The sequence below is a fragment of the Poecilia reticulata genome, linkage group LG2 (assembly GCF_000633615.1).
Source record: "Poecilia reticulata strain Guanapo linkage group LG2, Guppy_female_1.0+MT, whole genome shotgun sequence".
Classification (NCBI taxonomy): Eukaryota; Metazoa; Chordata; class Actinopteri; order Cyprinodontiformes; family Poeciliidae; genus Poecilia; species Poecilia reticulata.
The window spans coordinates 14,457,414-14,469,340 of NC_024332.1; the positions used below are offsets into that span (position 1 = coordinate 14,457,414).

An 11,927-nucleotide genomic window follows, 5' to 3' on the forward strand; every position below is an offset into this window, starting at 1 on the left:
CACACACACACACACACACTGCAGGTGCTACCAGATTGAAGTCAGGTGGTAACTTAACGCTCAGCAAATCATGGAAAGAGTGTGTGTTATTAGCTTTTACTACAATATCATTAGATTGCTATTTATCTCACATTATTTATGGATTTATGGAAACATTTCAGTGACATTGACAGGAACTAGTTCAAGTTGTTAAAGGGGGGTAATTATTTAACACTAAAATAAGTACATTTTAGATCGGGGCTTTACTGATTAAAGTGGCCTATGGAAGAAAAAACACCACATCCAGTTGGAATTTTATTTTAGCATATTTTTACATGATCAGTGCAGTCATTTATTCATTCATTTGATAGTGTTTATTGTTCTTAGCATGCTTAGTGTGTGGAAAATTAATTCCTTATGAACTTATGCACACAGTTTTGTCCTTACTTCTGCCTGCAACTCCTGGTTTATCCATGTTGATGTGACTGAAATTAACAGCTTTTAAAAAGCGTTTTTCAATGTTTTGACTGTTCCTCAATTTGTTCCATAAGCATATAGTTTGACGGTGGACAAGTTTCCGTTTCAGCGCTTTTAATTTAAACGTTATGATGGAAAAATGCATGCATCTTTATGGTGTAGCTGTTTGTATATGGAGAGATAACTTTTCTTTTTTTAACAGTTCAGCTCTGGAAAATATGGAGGGCCAAGTTTGCCATCATCAAGAAGGTAATACATTTTTTAATAAAATTATTGCCATGCCAACAAGTTGAACAAAATATATAGAGAAAGATTATTTGGGGGCAAAGAAAGATCATGGCATGCCTCATCAGTTAGACTTGTTTACAGCTGGTGAATTTGCATTGGATGTTCATCTGTGGTAAAGTAAGTAATTCTCTACCATGCCAGCCATGCCATGTTGTTCACTGTGCCACAAACAAAAGCTTCGTCTCAGACAGCAGGGTAAGCGCTGGGTGCAGCTGCCGCTGCTGCCTCCATCAGTTTGATCAACTTCACAGCCAGACCCCCCTACCATGTCAACACTGATTTTAATACAGACTGTTTTTCTTCCCCATACGACCGTCACCCACTCCCCCTTTGCCCTCTGTATCGCTTACAGTTTTAGTTTGGTCTCTTTGACTGTAGCACAGTAGCAGAGGCTGGCAGCTGCCCATACTCTGTGTTTGATTTTTTTTTTCCTTTATTTGTCTCTCCTTTCAGCCATCTTTAGAACTGCTGCTGTTGATTGCACAAACATCACAGGAGAACCAGTAGTTCTGCTCACTTTCTGTTTTTCTTGTGAATACAGGTGAATTGTATTCATACGAGGCTTCCATGAGAGCAGATGGCTTCAATTAAAAAAAAATGAGAAGAGAAAAAAGGGTTGCGTTGTGAAAAACAAAGTTGGAGGCATGTTGTTAAATGCAGCTGGAGATGGAACAGAAAGGTGTTACTGGTCCAAAATGATGCAAAAAACGTAACATTTTCTACTTTGAAGTTTTTTATTACTTTTTTTTCCCATTTATTTAATGTCATTTTGAACTTTTTGGCATATATATAAAAAATTACTACTTGTGTGAGAATATCAATATTTCACTTCACACTGAACACACCATGCCTGAGGTAAAACGTGGTGATGGAAGGAGCATTCCACGGGGGTGAAAAAATAGAAATATCTTTTATTATCTCACAACAGGGAAATTTCTGTTCAACTGCAGCAAAGCAACAGAAAATGGATTCACAAAAGAACAAGAAATATTGCACAGTAAGGTCAAAATTTCAACAAAAATGCCATTGGGCGCTGTAGAGGAACGTGCAACTGACTTTAATTAAAAAATATACAAAATGTTTCTCTGAGTATTGAAACAGACCCTTTACAATTGGTGACAATGAAACATTGTGCGACATTAACATTGTACAGGTACCAGCATGAATGTAAATATTGAGTTTGATGCTAGCATAAAAGTAAACCTCTTAGAAAACACTGGAGTGCTACTTTGTGTTTATATATCACATAAAATCATAAAGCATGTGATTGTAATGTGACAATGATCAAGTGATATGAGTACATTTACAATGAACTATAGAAAGTTCTGCGTCAGCTGGTATCAGCTTTAGTATTAAAGTCACTGCTATATTTTGATCCAAAGTAAATGAACGCTGGGATAAATATATATTACACCATGCATGTCTTAAAAAATTCAGAGAAACATCCAAATGACTCTGAGTTTGACTCTTACCCGGAGTGAAGATCATCCATTTAGAAGCACTCACTAGTCTCTTGTTTAATTAGAGAAGAAAGGCATATGATCTCATCACCTGCCTTAACAACAGGTTTCTCCCATAAGAATCTCTCCGTCTCTCACTCAAAGGGTGTGCTGTTTTAAGGTGGATGCGTGGCATTCAATATACTGCTGTATGCGTGTTTGTGTGCTTCCACTCCAGAGTGCTCCAAACTGTGAGGACAGCCCCTCCAGAAAACACTGGCCAGGCTCTCCAAACTCAAAGGACGAGCTCCATTCACCGCCTGGCAACGCCGCTGAGAAATGGAGAAGAGATGGGCAAAGCGGAATGGGTGGGCAGTAAATTATCCGCTTTTGGAAAGGGAAGACAAGATATTTATTTATAGCATTCAATCGGGGCACTCGGGAAGGGCTGAAATGGGCTTGGGAGGGGCTGGGGGTTACGTCTTTTGCTAGGGGCATCTTAGGTGGTCAGCTCTGACCTACACTAACCTCTTGTATCCTGTCTTATTCTCCCACCCTTCCACTTGTCTTGTACCCGACGCTCCCGAGACCTCCTTGGCAATTAGGGAACCAGTCACACCCACTCCCTGCCCCCAAAAGGTAGTAAATTTTCCCCCCTTTGGCCAGCCCTATGACACACACACTCACACATCCCCAGAATTGAGGCTTCAAGACGCCATTCAGCCCAATGCCTGCTTGCTTTATTCCCCACTCTACATTTTATAACCACCCCTTGTTTTGTTTTGCTGTCTCAATCCATCAATCTTCCCATTAGCCCTCCATATTACGGAAACCATGGGGGAACGCCTCCTTTGCACCAGCCCTCCATGCCCGTCTTCCTCTCTGCACCTCCTTCAGCCTCTACTTTCTCCTGGCTCTCTGTTCCTCCACCCCAGAGTCTGGCGTCCCTCTTATTTCTACCTGTTGCTGTCTCATGATAATGCAGCGTCTCTTGCGACCCTCACCTTCCACCCCAAGGTTGATGCCAGACAAAGAAACAGTAAAAGATGGAGAAGATGCATGTAGAAAGTAGAAGATCAGGGATGGTGAGGGTGGGAAGCGGAGGGGGCAGCAGCACTTTGGGTGGTATGTTTTCTGCAAGGGTGGGACACAATGCCCCCAGTGTTCAGGCGGGCCCGTAGGAGCTTGTTTTACAACAGGGGAGGGGCGGCCATCAATGGCCAGATGATGTGAAACACCCTGAGCCGATTCACGGTGACAAACAGCACCCCCCCAGCCCTCACCAAGCAGACCCCCACCTCTTACTCGTCCTTTCTGCCTTCTCCCGTCATCTCTCTCCTTCTCTCCACACATTCTGCTCTGTTGGACCAAACCCAGGACGACCACGGAGAGCATGCAACAACACCACAACCGAGTAGATGGGAAGTGAGGGGGCACACACACCTACCCGTTCTCAAAACTTCTCACGTACATAATGCACAACGTCGTCTTCACGTCGGAAGAACTTCCTCCCCTTCCCTTGCAGTTGCATCGAGCGTCTTCCGACTTATTTTTGGCTTTCCATTCATTAAAATGCGAAATGGTTTGATCAAAGGATATTTGGTAAAGAAACAAGAGCTAGAGTGTTGTTGCCAACTGGATGCAAAGTCCTGGCTTGGTTTTAGAACTCTTTTCTCCTGGTGACTTGTTCCCTGTTTGGGATGCCGAAGTTCGTTCAGCTCTGTTAGCAGCAAGTTTTAAAACCATGTTCCATTCAAGAGTGGCCGTAGTGACTCCTGCTTTTCACTCTCTTCTGTTCGTCTCATGGCGATTAAACTGGCCTGTCTTCTCATTTTAACTGCAGTTTGGGTAGTACATTATTTGGAAACATTATTTATTTCTTTAATTTATTAAGATCTACCTATAAGATGAACTTCATCAGGTATAGACACAATTAAGTTTACTGTTCGCAAATTACTGTAACACAATTTATCACAAACAATGACGTTAGGGATGTATGACGTTACCTTGTTCGGTTTACAGCAGCGATTTAATTAGTAGTTTTGTGCTTGGAGCATGCATTTGTTGTTGTGAGTTGCTGTAGTTGATCAGGAAAACCCGGTGTAGAGTTTTAGTGTTTATTGTCTTATCAATCAATTTAAAAGGATTTTTCCAGAGTTGGGTGACGTCATTTTGTTATAAGTATGGGGGGGTACAAGTCCTATTCACACAAAGTTATCGCAACACCAATATTTCCTTTCTCATTGTATCCGAGTATGGCATAAAGGACGATCATTGGCAGTGCGCTGTCTCCAACACTTATTTCATGTCTTAACAATCTGCAGTTTGTAAATATTAATCTGATCTAAAGATGCTGACAATTTAAAGGGACACATGGTAAGTTATGGTAAGCAATAACTACTTTTAGAATTTAGAGGTCAGATTTTTTTTTTTTTTTTTTAAGATAATAGTACAATTTGTCCAATCATCATTTCAATCTAATACATCAATACTAGGGGGAATCCAAATAGGAATTATTGAAAACAATGTTATTCTTCAAAGACCTTAGGTTTCCCAGTAGAAAACTTTGTAATCAGTTTTCACAATTCAAAACTGAATAAGCTCTAAACGTCTCTACACACAGCGACTCAATCTGCAGTTGCTTTCCGACCTATAAACCATGAAACTCACAGATGTCCGCTCTTCTTCCTGGATGGAAACCTGGTTTTGTTTCTCAGAGTGCGTGTGTGTCCATGCTGTGGGTGTGACAGCTGGTTAGCAGCGAGGTGGTAGTAAAGCAGTCCGCCCCCTTGTTAAGGATGACGAGGCTGTGCGTGTGATGGGATCAGGAGGCCCGTAGCGAGAGTAAAGGAATGTAACCCAGCCTCCTGTGTCTTCCTCCATTTGAAGCTAATTGCAGCAGAACAGGAATGGCCTTCTCTGCCTGTGTATGTCATTGTTATTCCTCAGCCTATTGTTTTCTGGCTTCTGACAATTGCCATCTGAATGAAAGCCTGTTAAATCTGGCAGATCCCCGTCATTAGAAGTCTTTACAGTTATTGTGATGCAGGAGCGAAGATACTGTTGGGCTAACGAAGGCTTTGTGCTCTTTAGGTTCAAACCAAACTACTAAATAGACTTGAAAATAATGTTTAAGTTTCAGAAATTTGTGATATTTCTCTCAGGAAATTTAATTTAAAAATACTTAAAATCATAAGGGGAGAAATTTATTTGTTTACAGTTGTTTCCGCTTTCCCCAAATTAGAGATGCTCGGTAGCTCTTAATGATGAGCCTTTTTGTTATGTAATTATTGGGATGAACACAAATCTGATATCAAATGGAGAACAGATATGAACCTGTTGAGAAAATAAGACACAGGACAACTTTGCTCAAGACGTATTTGGAGAGAAAATGCTTTGCAGACTAATTAAAATGGGAGAAACGGAAGAGAAGAAAAATGTAGTACATCTTGAGACATTTGTGAACAGCACAAAGTCTCACCTCATTTCTATGTTCTRTTTTTAAATTCACTTTGAAGAGATTCTGATAAAAGGTTTTTGTGTATTTTATCAAAATATTTGTATGTGAAAAATAAATATATATTTTTCACATACATGAGATCAGCAGTAAACCTTTTTTTTGTTGAACCTGTTTTCAAAGTGAGTTGCTTAAAGCTTTGAACGTTTATCTGTTATTTAGCTGTTTTTTACTTATTGAGAGCACTTATTTCGAATATAGCATGTGTTGCACTTTGTGAACAGTTGTCTAAATGGCACTAATTTGGTCTGAGAGAAACTGAAGAATAACTTCAAGTTTGTCAACAGATAAAGGAAGTGAAGACAAGGCTAGACATAATCCAGCTCTGCTATCAGCCAAGTAGGACTTGTATCATCTCTGAAATTGGAGTTTTTGTTCATAATTATAATAAAACTGATTAACATTTGTTCAATGGTCCCCAAAATCCAACACTTCAAACATTAGTCTCCCCCAATAACAGTGTATTGTGCTGTAACTAAGAAACTTTTTTTTTGTCTACAACAGTTTGAATCCMCAGTACGTCTACAACCAACCTGCCAGCTGGTCTGCTTTGGGCAAAGTGAGGTTGGGTCTAGCCTCCGTCTCCCTGAAACAAGCATCTGGAGGCCCGGGGGAGTGAATGCGGGTGTGAATATATTCATCTCCGTGTTAAATCTCTGAGCGTAAAGCTGTTGTACCCCCGTGCCCTCCCGGGTGACCCGAAAGGATCAGAGACCAGGTTGTCGAAACATTTGTAACATTTGGCCAAAGCAAATCTCAGGCTGCCTGTTGAATTGAAGCTCAGACCAAAAAAAAAAAGGAGAAAAAAATCCCCCTGGAGCCCTCAAAACACTCCCCACGGTGGACCAGCGCTCCCCCAACCATCCACCCACCCACCGCCCCCTTCTTTTTGCTTATCCTTCATGCGCTCACATTCACAAACCGAGCATGGAGGCTCAACCCCTCACAACCTCCAGCAAATCCCCTTTATCTTTTCCCAGCCAGATGGGGCCGCTGGAATAATAGCTGAAGCCCAATGAGTTCCATTCAATTTGTCATGCCGTCTAAAGGAGCTTGTAAGCTTCCCATTTGCAGTTATGTTATAGTAACCATGGGAGGCACTGCAGTGTTAGGACTTAATTACCTCCTAATAGCTGTTGTAGAGATAAAGCCCCTGGCCAGCAGAACCCAATCCGTCCAGCCCCTGAGACAATCACATCTGATGACTCTGGAGGCGGCCGAGATCCACACGTTTTCTCACGTTAGACGTCCTGCACCTGAATGTGCTGGTGACCTCCTGCCCTCACATGGCCTTGTAGACGGAGCGCTTATCACTTGCACGCTGGAGAGTTTTGCTGTGAGATGCAAAGTTTTTGAAATGTGGCTAAACATGTTCATATGTAGTTTTTGCCAACCTTTTAGGAAAGTACTGCCAATTGGTCTGAAGACCCTTTCTACGGTCAGATATGTATGGTCATATCTTTAAAATATTCATGTTGAATCTCTTCACTAATGTTCTGAAGTTTTAGAGAATGTTTGAATCAATGGTGTGACATTCACATTGTTTGGCTGGGTCATGACATACCAATTATTTTCATATTATTTGTTTTTGATATTGACTCCTCATCTCTGAATATAGTTCAAATCCTGTATGAGTTTCCCCAGATGTTGCTCTAATGGGCATGTCAAGTACCACTAGCTTAAGAAGTCTCCTGTATATTGCGGTAAATGTTTCCATATTGTTGTAAGATCATATTTAAGGTTATTGTTAAATTATTGCTGGTTTAGTCCAGTAACCTCCTATAATGACAATGCTAAAACTTGCGTTTTTACTTAAATTAACTAAAATTCTGCTGCAGCGTTTGGTTTCCCACCACAAAATACCTCACATTTCGAAGTGGTGACTATATGGTCACCACTTCGAAAACCTTGGAACTACTTCTCTAAACAGTTTGTTTATGCTTGGAGCATATTTATGTCACTTAATGCTGAGGCTCTGTGTTGATTGTTTTAATGTTTCTGTTCAGTTAGCACACTGGTTTGCATTTTATAGTGTGCTATCAGTGATGTAAATTGTTCCCATTTGACAGTAGTGTCTTTATCCCACTGGGTCTCTGGATACTGTCACTTGTATTGCTGGTAAATCTCTGCAAAGCGCTCTCAGAAACGGCAGCTTTAGGAATGACACTTGTGTTAAACGGATATAGTGCAGTTTTATTGCCTCAATAGGCTAATGCACATCTCCCGAAACGTGCACCTGCTCATCAACAGGTGCCATTCGTCAGGCAGAAGCAAACAATGTTTCAGTATAATAAATAAAGCTGGATTAAAACGCTCATATGAACTAAAATCTAATAAAAAAAAATTCGTTTTTTTTTCTTTTGATTTATATAATTTTTTTCACACTAGCCTATAAGTAGTCCCGATAAAATACAAGTTAGTGTTTGCTGTTAAGAAATTAAATTAAAAATTTCACATGAGAAATCCTTTTTCTCAGAAACTATTCAACTTCTAAATATATATTGTATTTTTCTATAATTTCTCATTCTTATCTAAATATTAAAGGTAACTCATTTTTAAAATTTTTTATTTCTTTAAAGCACTTTCGAGGACTTAAAGTCACAACATTTCTGAAATGTTTTGATTTACCACCCTTTACAAAAAAATACACAGACATTCTAAGTATGAAAATTCTAGCAATATCTTTAAATTACGTTTAATTTAGCTAAAATGTGAATATTAAGTTGCTCTCATGGATCCCACGGTTAATATTCAGACTTTTCGCTCCTCTTCCTCCGGTGGCTCTTTACGTTACATGTACAGTTGGAGTGCTGCATGTGAATTTCGGAGGAAGACAAAGTGCCCCAACAAAAACAACAGCAACAGTAGTGTTCATGCAAGGCGGCGTCTCACGTTCTTCACTGCAGCGTTTTGACAAAAGCAAGAATTTTGCTTCATTTCGTTCCAAGATCTTGCACAGAAAAGGACCAGGGGGGACTGCCAGGACGTTATTCATGTCTTTCAGTTCATTTGGCTCAACTGGTCAGCTTTCCAGACAGAAAAAGAAACCTTCCCTCATGCTCATGTTTTTACACCCTCCTCTTCTTTTTTTTTTTTTTTTTTTTTTTTTTTTGCTTTTTTTTGTTCCCTTTCTTTTTTTTATTCTGGAAGAAGATTAGCAGGATTAAGTATGGCTCACATATGCTCCTCCTCACTTCTGGTATTCACCACTTCTTCGGGCTCGTTGCCACCCAGACTGATGGACAGGGAGGGATGACTGAGGTGGCAGCAGTAAGAAAAGAGTCAAAGGTGAAGGAAAATAGGAAATAAAAAAAATGTCAAGTTCAAACTTTTCTTTAGCTTACCTTTAAGGTTAGCTTGGATTGAAACGTCCAAATCTGAAGCCAAAGTCCAGAGAGGGTTCTGCTCTGCTTCAACATGTTAATTATTCATTCTGAAGTAATATTTGTACTTAAACATGTTATACTCTTTGTTTAAGCTGCAACAGGTCAGACCAAGGCATAAGTGAGCCAAGCTGCTGCTGCTTAGCACCTAGAGGCCAGTAGGGGGCTCCCAAGAACTCCTTGCACAGAGAACAAATACAAAGTTTCACATTTGCGCTTATGTTTATAAAGAGTGAGACTATTTTTAGTTTGCTTGAAAGCTTTATGAACAGAAGTTTTTTTATTTTTTGCTTTTTATTCTTCCAAATTTGACCTTTGAATGTATTAAGGATTTTTAAAAAATGTGACTAAACAGAGTAAAATATGCACAGGTTAATTTTAATATTCCTTGTGCATCATTTGTCATGTGTGACTAAGTCCCTTTTCATGCACGATTCAAATTAATCAATCAATAAATTTGCCCTCTCCGCTCCTCCTGACTGTGGGGAGCGTAAAGTGTGTGCCAATTGCTGCTTTCTGGTTAAGACTGCATGAGGAAATGAGTGTGTCAGAAAACTAACCTTGGCTTCACCGTGTTTTATTTGATAAAATATGTGGGGTGAACAGTTTGAAGTCCAGTCTGTGATAAACTAAATTTATGAGCATCAATTATTATTTTTTTAAGTGATTTCACACAAATGTAATCTATTTTCTACTATCTGAAAATGCTAAATGAAACATAAACTCTTGTCTATCTTTTAGAGTAGTGATGACTTATTTGCGCTTATTTGAAAATGATTACGGTACATCACAGTAATTTGGCAACTGAAACATTTTGAGTTGTTCTAGTTGTATGGAAGAATTAATTTCTACCAAAGAGTTTTTTTTTCCCCAGAAAGGTTCTTATTTCTTGTGGACAAGCCCTGAACATATTGATGCCGATGTGTAGCTGTCCTCGATCTAATGTAATTTGGAAGCCTATAGCAGCAACACGTGTGGGCAGGGCTCTGAAACTGCCTCTTGAAGTTTACATTGGCCACTGTAATGTGATTGTTACAAAAGCTGAGCAATCTAAGGGTGAAAAGTGGCTAAAAAATGACGAAATGTCCCTTTACGGCCTGACAGGGAAAGAGGTGCAGCTCCTCTGTCCACCTGGAAATGCTGACACCTGGAGGGCTAGTTAGGTCACCTTCTACAGCAGCGGTCAGATTAATGGACCGGGTAACCATAGTAATAAATTAATTAAATACATGTTTGGCGAGTTATCTTCTCAATATAAAATTATAAATGAATATCAACCCATTTTACACTATAAATAAGGCATAAAGTTGCCTAAAAGGAGGGCTAAAAATCCGGTCGTCCTCACTAACTGTTCAGAATTTTCTGTAAATATTAAAATATTATAAAAATTCGGCTGTTTTTGTCTCGATGAATATATACATTTCAGGTCTGAATTGAAAGGAAAGGATGTGTTCTATTAAAGCCGACGACCGACTACAATGCAGACCCCCACATTTTCTATTTATATGTATAGGAGAAGGGTTCTGAAAACATAAACTTGTCGAGGCAATTAGCGCTGATTGCGCCCCCACTGGACAATACCTGTCGCATTTTCGGGACAATGCTGCTGTCAGTTCCAGTTAGCGTGTCTGAGAGCAGAGCACCGGGCCGCCGGGCCCTTCTGTCAGTCAGAGCCAGGCTGAGTTCCCTCCCTCCCGCAGCAGCAGCAGCGGAGGGCCACACTCTGTTGTCTCCCCCCACCCCCACCACCACCACCAACACAGCGCCACTAATTGAAATCTTGCGGATCATAACGGTTAAAGACAGTTTTGCACACTTCATTAATTAACGTTTAAAGATGCTCCTCGACAGCAGATGCCGCGGCCCGACGGCGGGCAAACATAAACGGAAAACAGCCTATCAGGTCCAGGCCTGCATGCTGGAAACAAGGTATGAAGCTTATTAGGCGTTGATTGGTTGATTATCTGTTGTAAAGGTCGATTAGGAAAAAATAAATTAATACAATCTTGTAATAGAAACAAAAAAGTTGTTTTAATCAGGAATTATATTTATGAAGGACTGGTTTACATTTGAGTTCAAATTGAAAATAAATACAATTATTCAGGCAATTTAAATTTGCATAATTTTACCACAAATAATTGCTCTGAAAAAAATATTTTACATTTTCTTATTTTAGTACTTTTTATGAGGCTCTGAATTAATAATGTCAAATAAAAAAAAATCTAGCTATGAAATGCTAATGCTCTTATTTTGCAAGTTTGAAATAACATTATTAATAAAAAAACAAATATTTTAACAGTAGTAGGCCATGTGTTGCCAGGAGTGCGTCAGATTTCACTTAATACTGAGGCTCTGTGTTGGTAATTACATCAGGCTAACGCACCCGGTCGTCACCCTCCCATGTCTTCCCCACCCTCCCGCCTTGCCCGCCTCTGATTGGTCGCGGGGAGGCCGCCGGGACAGAAACGGCGTTGTCCCGGTGACCCGGCCTCTGCTCGCTCCAGCCCCGCTATAAAAGCCTGCGGACGCTCGCATGCGCGCCTGATGGGCTGTCGGATGCGATTTGGAGTAACAGGTGGATCTGACTGCGGATTCTCACCGTCATTGCGCTTGGACAAACCTGGTAGGTGTTTTATTTCATTGTATGCGTAAACATGCTGAGTGTTATTGTTATTATTATGTAGAGGAAGCAGTATTGATTCATTTCATGCGTACGCCCGGTGGAGTGGCATGTAAAGACATAAACCAGAGGCCTGTACAACACGAATTGTTGCGCAATGATTAAAATATTTCTGGATTTCTTTTTATAATTTAGGCTATTTATATTTTCATTTCATATATATA

General features: G+C 40.1%; 1 protein-coding gene and 1 long non-coding RNA gene across 2 annotated transcripts in view; both read left to right on the forward strand.

Moving 5' to 3' along the window:
- LOC103478629 (uncharacterized) overlaps positions 1 to 4,025 on the forward strand; it is a 6,694-nt gene extending 2,669 nt beyond the window's left edge. The window contains exons 2-3 of the long non-coding RNA XR_535823.1: positions 659 to 705; positions 2,422 to 4,025. This is a non-coding gene — a long non-coding RNA (uncharacterized LOC103478629). The remainder of the gene's footprint in view (positions 1 to 658; positions 706 to 2,421) is intronic.
- Positions 4,026 to 11,582: 7,557 nt separating this feature from the next.
- olig2 (oligodendrocyte lineage transcription factor 2) overlaps positions 11,583 to 11,927 on the forward strand; it is a 2,184-nt gene continuing 1,839 nt past the window's right edge. Inside the window, exon 1 of the mRNA XM_008432608.2 lies at positions 11,583 to 11,706. The gene's annotated coding sequence lies outside the window, so the exon portion shown is untranslated. The remainder of the gene's footprint in view (positions 11,707 to 11,927) is intronic.